The sequence below is a fragment of the Balaenoptera ricei genome, chromosome 5 (genome assembly GCF_028023285.1).
Source record: "Balaenoptera ricei isolate mBalRic1 chromosome 5, mBalRic1.hap2, whole genome shotgun sequence".
NCBI lineage: Eukaryota > Metazoa > Chordata > Mammalia > Artiodactyla > Balaenopteridae > Balaenoptera > Balaenoptera ricei.
In genome coordinates, this window is record NC_082643.1 from 18,681,653 (window position 1) to 18,691,619 (window position 9,967).

At 39.9% G+C, this 9,967-nt stretch overlaps 1 non-coding gene across 1 annotated transcript; it reads left to right on the forward strand.

Moving 5' to 3' along the window:
* The first annotated feature begins 2,155 nt into the window (after positions 1 to 2,155).
* LOC132366817 (U6 spliceosomal RNA) lies at positions 2,156 to 2,262 on the forward strand. The gene has a single exon (XR_009503540.1). It is a non-coding gene; the product is annotated as a U6 spliceosomal RNA (small nuclear RNA).
* The last annotated feature ends 7,705 nt before the right edge of the window (positions 2,263 to 9,967 follow it).

Below are 9,967 nucleotides of genomic sequence, written 5' to 3' on the forward strand. Positions count from 1 at the left end.
ACTATCATTGGGTTGGACATATGCATAGAATAAGAGCTCACCTTTTTGGATTCAAGATCATTCACTTTCATCTCGTGTCATTCAGTAATGTGTACACTTTCATCTCATTTTTTTTACCTGGTTTTCATTTTCAGGAGGAAAAGCAGCCTTAAGCATCATCAAAGTTTGGGACTCATTTTGCCACCTAGCAAATGCATTTTGTAACCATCTCACTAGCATAAAACATGTGGGAAAGTTTCTTACTAGGTATTCATGGAGTGAGAAAATCTAGGCCCGTCTGCTTCACAGACCTGAATCAAGAAAGGCTACTCTCAGGACCCGGTCTTAAGGGTGCTAGAGAAGAGACCTAAGACATAAGGATGTTTTCACCTAAAAGTTTTTGATTGATTTTATTTAGAACAGTCTAACCCATTCACTATAGAAAACAAAAGATCAGAGTTCAGCTGTGGCAGGAATCAACTACAAATTACTCATTCTGTTTCAAAAGATAACGTAATTTCTTCTGCCAGGGAGAGAAATGACACTCACCTTGGATCATGTGGCCATGAGCAGGAAAACAGAAGTCAATCCTTGATGGATCTGAGAAATGTCTCTTCCCTCATACCTTCCTAGTTCTTTGGTTTCTTAGGAATATCAGCTGGGAAAGGATATGTATCGCAAGCAAGAGAATCAGGGGGATTGTGAACTGAGCCTGTCAATAATAATAATAATGATGAATTAAATGTCTGTTTTGTACCAGATGCTGTCCTGGATACCACGGAGACAAGATGACAAAACATTGCCCTTGATCCTCAGTCTAGTGGGAGCAACAAATAAATGAGTCACTGTGATGCGTGAGGGAGAGAGCTGCAGGCAAAGAGTTGACAGAAACAGAGGAGGGAGTGACTAACTCTGAGGGTCTAGGAAGACTTCACAGAGGAGGTGACCTTTGACCTGTACCTTGGAAGATGCTTAAGAGTCTAGCAGGAGGAATAACAGGAAACAGAGGATTCCAGAAACTGGGAGTTAATTTTTTGTTTATTTACTTACTGGTTTTATTACTGATCATTAAAGTACTGAAGATTCACTTAGAAAATATGGAATATACCAAAAAATTATAAAGAAGGAAAAAAAAAAAAACTAAAATGACCCATAACTTTAATATATAGATGTAATACAGCAGCAATAATTACTCTGCCATAATTCCTTATTTTCTTTTTCTATTCATTTTAACATAAAATTGTATTTATTCTATAGCTATAACTTTGTATATTGTTTATTCTCAAAACATGTTCTATTATTTAAAAACTTGGTAAACTAATATTTGATAGCTTCTTGAAATCTCACCAAGCAGATTTATCATGATATTTGTAAGCACTGGTTTACTGTGGATTTCTGTGCTCCAGGTTTTCATTCATATAAGGCATGCCTTTGTGTGTAAACTTTTGTCATATTTTAGAAGTGGAAACCCTAGGTTAAATTATTTGAACATTATTAATGCTCTTGATTACTAGCCATATTGTTTTCTAGGACGGTTGCAACAAATTATCACTAACAAAGTTGGAAAGTGCCTTTCTTACTAAACTACCAACTTTGCATAGAATTTTTAAAAATAGATTTTAGCATGCATTCAGTAAAGTACACTAATCTCAAATATATAGCTACTGGAATAGTATCATTTTTTACCTACTTCATAATGTAATAGGAAAATTTTTGTTTCTTTTAAAAAATATGTATGTTGTATTTGTATTTGTCATATTTGCTGTAAATATTTTTCCCAGCTTGTTGTTTCTTTCCATTTTCTTGGTGATGTTTTCTGACAATCAAACATTTTATTGTTTGTGTTGTCAAGTTTTTCAGTCTTTTCTTTTGAGATGTCTTTCAAGTAGAATTCAAAATATTTCTAGATTTTTTTGAGACTTCTTCTTTGACTCATGGGTTATTCAGAAGTGTGTTGTTTAATTTCCAAGTATTTGGAGGATGATCCAGCTATATTTCTGCTACTGATTTCTAGTTTAATTCCATTGTGGTGAGAACATTCTTTGTATGATTTCTAAGTTTGTTAAGGTGTGTTTTATGGCCTATCTTGGTGAATGTTGCATGAGCTTAAGAAGAATGTGTGTTCTGCTGTTGTTGGATAGAGTGGTCTGCAGGTGTCAATAAGATCCAGTTGATTGTGTTCGCTTCGGCAGCACGTATACTAAAATTGGAATGATACAGAGAAGATTAGCATGGCCCCTGCGCAAGGATGACACGCAAATTCGTGAAGCGTTCCATATTTTTGTCTGTCATACAGAGTGAAGTAAGTCAGAAAGAGAAAAATAAATACCGTATGCTGACACATATATATGGAATCTAAAAAAAAAAAAATGGTCATGAAGAACCTAGGGGCAGGACAGGAATAAAGACGCAGACCTACTAGAGAATGGACTTGAGGACAGGGGGAGGGGGAAGGGTAAGCTGGGACAAAGTGAGAGAGTGGCATGGACATATATACACTACGAAACGTAAAATAGATAGCTAGTGGGAAGCAGCCGCATAGCACAGGGAGATCAGCTCGGTGCTTTGTGACCACCTAGAGGGGTGGGATAGGGAGGGTGGGAGGGAGGGAGACACAAGAGGGAAGAGATATGGGGATATATGTATATGTATAGCTGATTCACTTTGTTATAAAGCAGAAACTAACACACCATTGTAAAGCAATTATACTCCAATAAAGATGTTAATAAAATAAAATAAAAACAAGATCCAGTTGATTGATAGTGCTACTCAGGTTATCCATATCCTTACTGATTTACTGCCCGCTTGATCCATCAGTTATTAATAGAGGGATGTTGAAGCCTCTAACGAAAATAGTGGATTTGTCTATAACTCCTTTCAGTTCTCTCAGTTTTTAACTCAAGTATTTTGGTACATATTTAGGTGCATTCTTGTTTAGCGTTGTTATATCTTCTTGGAGAATGACACCCTTCATCATGATGTACTGCCTCATTTTATTCCGGATAATCTTTCTTGTTCAGAAGTCAGCTTTTTCTGAAATTAATACAGACACTCCAACTTTCTTTAGTTAATGTTATCATGGTATATCTTTCTCCATCCCTTTATTTATAATCTATCTCAGCCTTTATATATAAAATGGGTTTCTTATAGTTAGGTCTTGTTTTTCTTAATCCACGTTAACAATCTCTGTCTTTAATTGGTGTATCTAGACCATTCACATATATAACTTCACCATGAAAATCTGGTAGCATTCCTGGAGGTAAGAACCACAGAGCTGCGGGGACTTTCCCCAAACACTGTGGTCCCAGGAGTTTCTCACTCGTAACAGTCCATATTCAGCCTCTGGAATTTCACTCAAAATTACCATTCAAGTATACAATTCTTTGTTTTTCTTCCAGTTTTATATGCTATAATTTATATGATATAACTGACAGCACTGTGTAAGTTTAAGGTGTACAGCATAAAGATTTGATTTACATACACTGAGGAGTGATGATCACAGTAAGTTTACCGAACATCCATCATCTCCTATAGGTACAAAATTAAAGAAACAGAAAAATTTTTTTTCTTGTGATGAGAACTCTCAGGATTCAGTCTCCTAACTTTCTATATAACATACAGCAAGCAGTGTTATATTTATCATGTTGTATATTACATTCCTGGTTCCTCTAATGCTTCTTGACTTGTGTGTAAATGCCACCTGTTTTCTCTAAAAATTAAATCATAATCTATGAAATTACCACAGGAAGGAATTACAAAATTTATTGTTATTAGAACTCATGGTGCAAAAGTCATGATAGGTAAAATAGACGGCACATTAGCATGAAGCCAGTGGTACCAAACTGTGCTAATATTCATTGTATTCTTCACTGCCAGTTTCTTAAGTGTACAATGCTTAACTGACCAACGTCACTGAAAATTTGGACCAAGGAGATAAAGATTTAGCACATCTAGAAAACCATTTCTTTTCAGATACACAACCATGGCATAAGCACATTTTCTAAAAAGTGTCTATGAAGTATCCCTTTAAAATGGATCCATTTATATGGACACCAAGAGCATGCTACCACTGTAGACCTACAGAAGATCTCACAGACCCAAGTCTTGGGAGCAGTGAGCCAAGCAGGAGTGACGTGGAAGGCAGAGTGGCTAAGCAAGGGTAACCTTTACTGCAGCCCCTTGGGCTGTGCGTCTGGAGAGAGCATCTCTAAAAACTCCTCAGAAACAGCAAACTAAGTGTGAATTTTATATCTGATACCCAAAGCACCCTCCCTTTATCCTGTTAGCGGCTTTGTCTGTATGTATTTAGAGCTGCTCAGTTTACAGGTCTGGTCAATGTCACACCATGTTATTATGCCCTAAAGGAATTTCACAGTCCCTGTGTACACCTCCTACATTCCGGCTGTGGCAAGTGAGTAAAGGTTCCAGTCCAGTTTGGAGCAAATAAAAATCTGGACCACGCTATGTGAGGTCACCTGGACAGCCTCTTGCATCTCACCACTAGGACTACTAAATGCATTGTGTTAATTATATTACTGAAAGATTCAAGCCACAACAAAACTATAGTAATCAAAACAATGAAGTACTGGCTTAAAGATAGACATATAGGGACTTCCCTGGTGGCGCAGTGGTTAAGAATCCACCTGCCAATGCAGGGGACACCGATTCGATCCCTGGTCCAGGAAGATCCCACATGCTGTGGAGCAACTAAGCCCATGTGCCACAACTACTGAGCCCACATACCACAACTACTGAAGCCCATGCACCACAACTACTGAGCCTGCGCTCTAGAGCCCGTGAGCCAAAACTACTGAGCCCGCGTGCTGCAACTACTGAAGCCTGCGCACCTAGAGCCCGTGCTCCGCAACAAGAGAAGCCACACCAATGAGAAGCCTGCGCACCGCAACGAAGACCCAACACAGCCAAAAATAAAATAAATAAAATTAATTAATTAAAAAAAAAAAGATAGACATATAGATCAATGGGATAGAATTGAGAATCCAGAAACAAATCCTTACATTTTTGACAAGGATGTCAAGACAATTCAGTGGGGAAAGAATAATCTTTTCAACAAATGGTGCTAGGACAACTGGATATCCAAATGCAAAAGAATGAAGCTGGACGATTACCTCGCAAAATACAAAAATTAACGTAAGGGGAGCTTCAAGATGGCGGAAGAGTAAGATGTGGCAATCATCTTCCTCCCCACAGATACATCAGAAATACATCTACATGTGGAACAACTCCTACAGAACACCTACTGAATGCTGGCAGAAGACCTCAGACCTCCCAAAAGGCAAGAAACTCCCCTCGTACCTGGGTAGGGCAAAAGAAAAAAGAAAAAACAGAGACAAAAGAATAGGGACAGGACCTGCACCAGTGGGAGGGAGCCGTGAAGGAGGAAAACTTTCCACACGCTAAGAGCCCCTTCGCGGGAGGAGACTGCGGGTGGCGGAGGGGGGAAGCTTCGGAGCCATGGAGGAGAGCGCAGCCACAGGGGTGTGGAGGGCAAAGCGGAGAGATTCCCGCACAGAGGATCGGTGCCGACCAGCACTCACCAGCCCGAGAGGCTTGTCTGCTCACCCGCCGGGGCGGGCGAGGCTGGGAGCTGAGGCTCAGGCTTCGGAGGTCGGATTGCAGGGAAAGGAATGGGGTTGGCGGCGTGAACACAGCCTGAAGGGGCTAGTGCGCCACAGCTGGCCGGGAGGGAATCCGGGAAAAAGTCTGCAGCTGCCGAAGAGGTAAGAGACTTTTTCTTGCCTCTTTGTTTCCTGGTGCGCGAGGAGAGGGGATTCAGAGCGCCGCATAAACGAGCCCCAGAGGCGGGCGCGAGCCGCGGCTATCAGCGCGGACCCCAGAGGCGGGCATGAGATGCTAAGGCTGCTGCTGCCACCACCAAGAAGCCTGTGTGCGAGCACAGGTCACGCTCCACAACTCCCCTCCCGGGAGCCTGTGCAGCCCGCCACTGCCAGGGTCCCGTGATCCAGGGACAACTTCCCTGGGAGAAAGCACGGCACGCCTCAGGCTGGTGCAACGTCACGCCGGCCTCTGATGCCGCAGGCGCGCCCCGCCTCCTCCGTACCCCTCCCTCCCCCCGGCCTGAGTGAGCCAGAGCCCCTGAATCAGCTGCTCCTTTAACCCCATCCTGTCTGAGCGGGAACAGACGCCCTCAGGCGACCTACATGCAGAGGCGGGTCCAAATCCAAGGCTGAACCCCGGGAGCTGTGCGAACGAAGAAGAGAAAGGGAAATCTCTCCCAGCAGCCTCAGGAGCAGCGGATTAAAGCTCCACAATCAACTTGATGTACCCTGCATCTGTGGAATACCTGAATAGACAACGAATCATCCCAAATTGAGGAGGTGGACTTTGGGAGCAGCGATATTTTTTTTTTTCCCTTTTTCTCTTTTTGTGAGTGTGTATGTGTATGCTTCTGTGCGTGATTTTGTCTGTATAGATTTGCTTTTACCATTTGACCTAGGTTTCTGTCTGTCCATTTTGGGGTTTTTTTTGTTTTTTTAGTATAGTTTTTAGCACTTGTTATCATTGGTGGATTTGTTTTTTGGTTTGGTTGCTCTCTTCTTTATTTCCTTCTTTTCTAAATTTTTTAAAATTTATTTACTACTTAAAATTTTTTTAATAATTATTTTTTAGTTTTTATTTTAATAACTTTATTTTATTTTATTCTATTTTATCTTCTTTCTTTCTTTCTTTTTTTCCCTCCCTTTTATTCTGAACAGTGTGGATGACAGGCTCTTGGTACTTCAGCCAGGCATCAGGGCTGTGCCTCTGAGGTGGGAGAGCCAAGTTCAGGACACTGGCCCACAAGAGACCTCCCAGCTCCACATAATATCAAAAGGGGAAAATCTCCCAAAGATTTCCATCTCAACACCAAGACCCAGCTCCACTCAATGACCAAGAAGCTACAGTGCTGGACACCCTATGCCAAACAACTAGCAAGACAGGAACACAACCCCATCCATTAGCAGAGAGGCTGCCTAAAATCATAATAAGGCCACAGACACCCCAAAATATACCACCAGACGTGGTCCTTCCCACCAGAAAGACAAGATCCAGCCTCATCCACCAGAACACAGTCACTAGTCCCCTCCACCAGGAAGCCTACACAACCCACTGAACCAACCTTAGCCACTGGGGGCGGACACCAAAAACAACAGGAACTACGAACCTGCAGCCTGCGAAAAGGAGACACCAAACACAGTTAGTTAAGCAAAATGAGAAGACAGAGAAACACAAAGCAGATGAAGGAGCAAGGCAAAAACCCACCAGACCTAACAAATGAAGAGGAAATAGGCAGTCTACCTGAAAAAGAACTCAGAATAATGATAGTAAAGGTGATCCAAAATCTTGGAAATAGAATGGAGAAAATACAAGAAATGTTTAACAAGGACCTAGAAGAACTAAAGAGCAAACAAAGAGTGCTGAAAAACACAATAAATGAAATTTAAAATTCTCTAGAAGGGATCAAGAGCAGAATAACTGAGGCAGAAGAACGGATAAGTGACCTGGAAGATAAAACAGTGGAAATAACTTCTGCAGAGCAGAATGAAGAAAAAAGAAAAGAATTGAGGACAGTCTCAGAGACCTCAGGAACAACATTAAACTCACCAACATTCGAATTATAGGGGTCCCAGAAGAAGAAGAGAAAAAGAAAGGGACTGAGAAAATATTTGAAGAGATTATAGTTAAAAACTTCCCTAATATGGGAAAGGAAATAGTTAATCAAGTCCAGGAAGCACAGAGAGTTCCATACAGGGTAAATCCAAGGAGAAACATGCCAAGACACATATTAATCAAACTATCAAACATTAAATACAAAGAAAAAATATTAAAAGGAGCAAGGGAAAAACAACAAATAACACACAAGGGAATCCCCACAAGGTTAACAGCTGATCTTTCAGCAGAAACTCTGCAAGCCAGAGGGAGTGGTAGGACATATTTAAAGTGATGAAGGAGAAAAACCTACAACCAAGATTACTCTACCCAGCAAGGATCTCATTCAGATTCGATGGAGAAATTAAAACCTTTACAGACAAGCAAAAGCTAAGAGAATTCAGCACCACCAAACCAGCTTTACAACAAATGCTAAAGGAACTTCTCTAGGCAGGAAACACAACAGAAGGAAAAGACCTGCAATAACAAACCCGAAAAAATTAGGAAAATGGTAATAGGAAAATACATATCGATAATTACCTTAAATGTAAATGGATTAAATGCTCCAACCAAAAGACATAGACTGACTGAATGGATACAAAAACAAGACCCATATATATACTGTCTACAAGAGACCCACCTCAGACCTAGGGAAACATACAGACTTAAAGTGAGGGGATAGAAAAAGATATTACATGCAAATGGAAATCAAAAGAAACCTGCAGTAGCAATTCTCATATCAGACAAAATAGACTTTAAAACAAAGACTATTACAAGACACAAAGAAGGACACTACATAATGATCCAGGGATCAATCCAAGAAGAAGATATAACAATTGTAAATATTTATACACCCAACATAGGAGCACCTCAATACATAAGGCAAATACTAACAGCCATAAAAGGGGAATCAATAGTAACACAGTCATAGTAGGGGACTTTAACACCCCACTTTCACCAATGGACAGATCATCCAAAATGAAAATAAATAAGGAAACACAAGCTTTAAATGATACATTAAACAAGATGGACTTAATTGATATTTATAGGACATTCCACCAAAAAACAACAGAATACACATTTTTCTCAAGTGCTCATGGAACATTCTCCAGGATAGATCATATCTTGGGTCACAAATCAACCCTTGGTAAATTTAAGAAAATTGAAATCCTATCAAGTATCTTTTCCGACCTCAACGCTATGAGACTAGATGTCAGTTACAGGAAAAAATCTGTAAAAAATACAAACACATGGAGGCTAAACAATACACTACTTAATAACCAAGAGATCACTGAAGAAATCAAAGAGGAAATCAAAAAATACCTAGAAACAAATGACAATGAAAACACGACGACCCAAAACCTATGGGATGCAGCAAAAGCAGTTCTAAGAGGGAGGTTTATAGCAGTACAGTCCTACCTTAAGAAACAAGAAACATCTCAAATAAACAACCTAACCTTACACCTAAAGCAATTAGAGAATGAAGAACAAAAAAACCCCAAAGCTAGCAGAAGGAAAGAAATCATAAAGATCAGATCAGAAAAAAAGGAAAAAGAAATGAAGGAAATGATAGCAAAGGTCAATAAAACTAAAAGTTTGTTCTTTGAGACGATAAACAAAATTGATAAACCATTAGCCAGACTCATCAAGAAAAAAAGGGAGAAGACTCAAATCAATAGATTAGAAATGAAAAAGGAGAAGTAACCCCTGACACTGCAGAAATACAAAGGATCATGAGAGATTACTACAAGCAAATATATGCCAATAAAATGTACAACCTGGAAGAAATGGACAAATTCTTAGAAATGCACAACCTTCCGAGACTGAACCAGGAAGAAATAGAAAATATGAACAGACCAATCACAAGCACTGAAATTGAACCTGTGATTAAAAATCTTCCAACAAACAAAAGCCCAGGACCAGATGGCTTCACAGGTGAATTCTATCAATCATTTAGAAAAGAGTTAACACCTATCCTTCCCAAACTCTTCCAAAATATAGCAGAGGGAGGAACACTCCCAAACTCATTCTACGAGGCCACCATCACCCTGATACCAAAACAAGAGAAGGATGTCACAAAGAAAGAAAATTACAGGCCAATATCACTGATGAACATAGATGCAAAAATCCTCAACGAAATACTAGCAAACAGAGTCCAACAGCACATTAAAAGGATCACACACGATGATCAAGTGGGGTTTATCCCAGGAATGCAAGGATTCTTCAATATACACAAATCAATCAATGTGATACACCATATTAACAAATTGAAGGAGAAAAACCATATAATCATCTCAATAGATGCACAGAAAGCTTT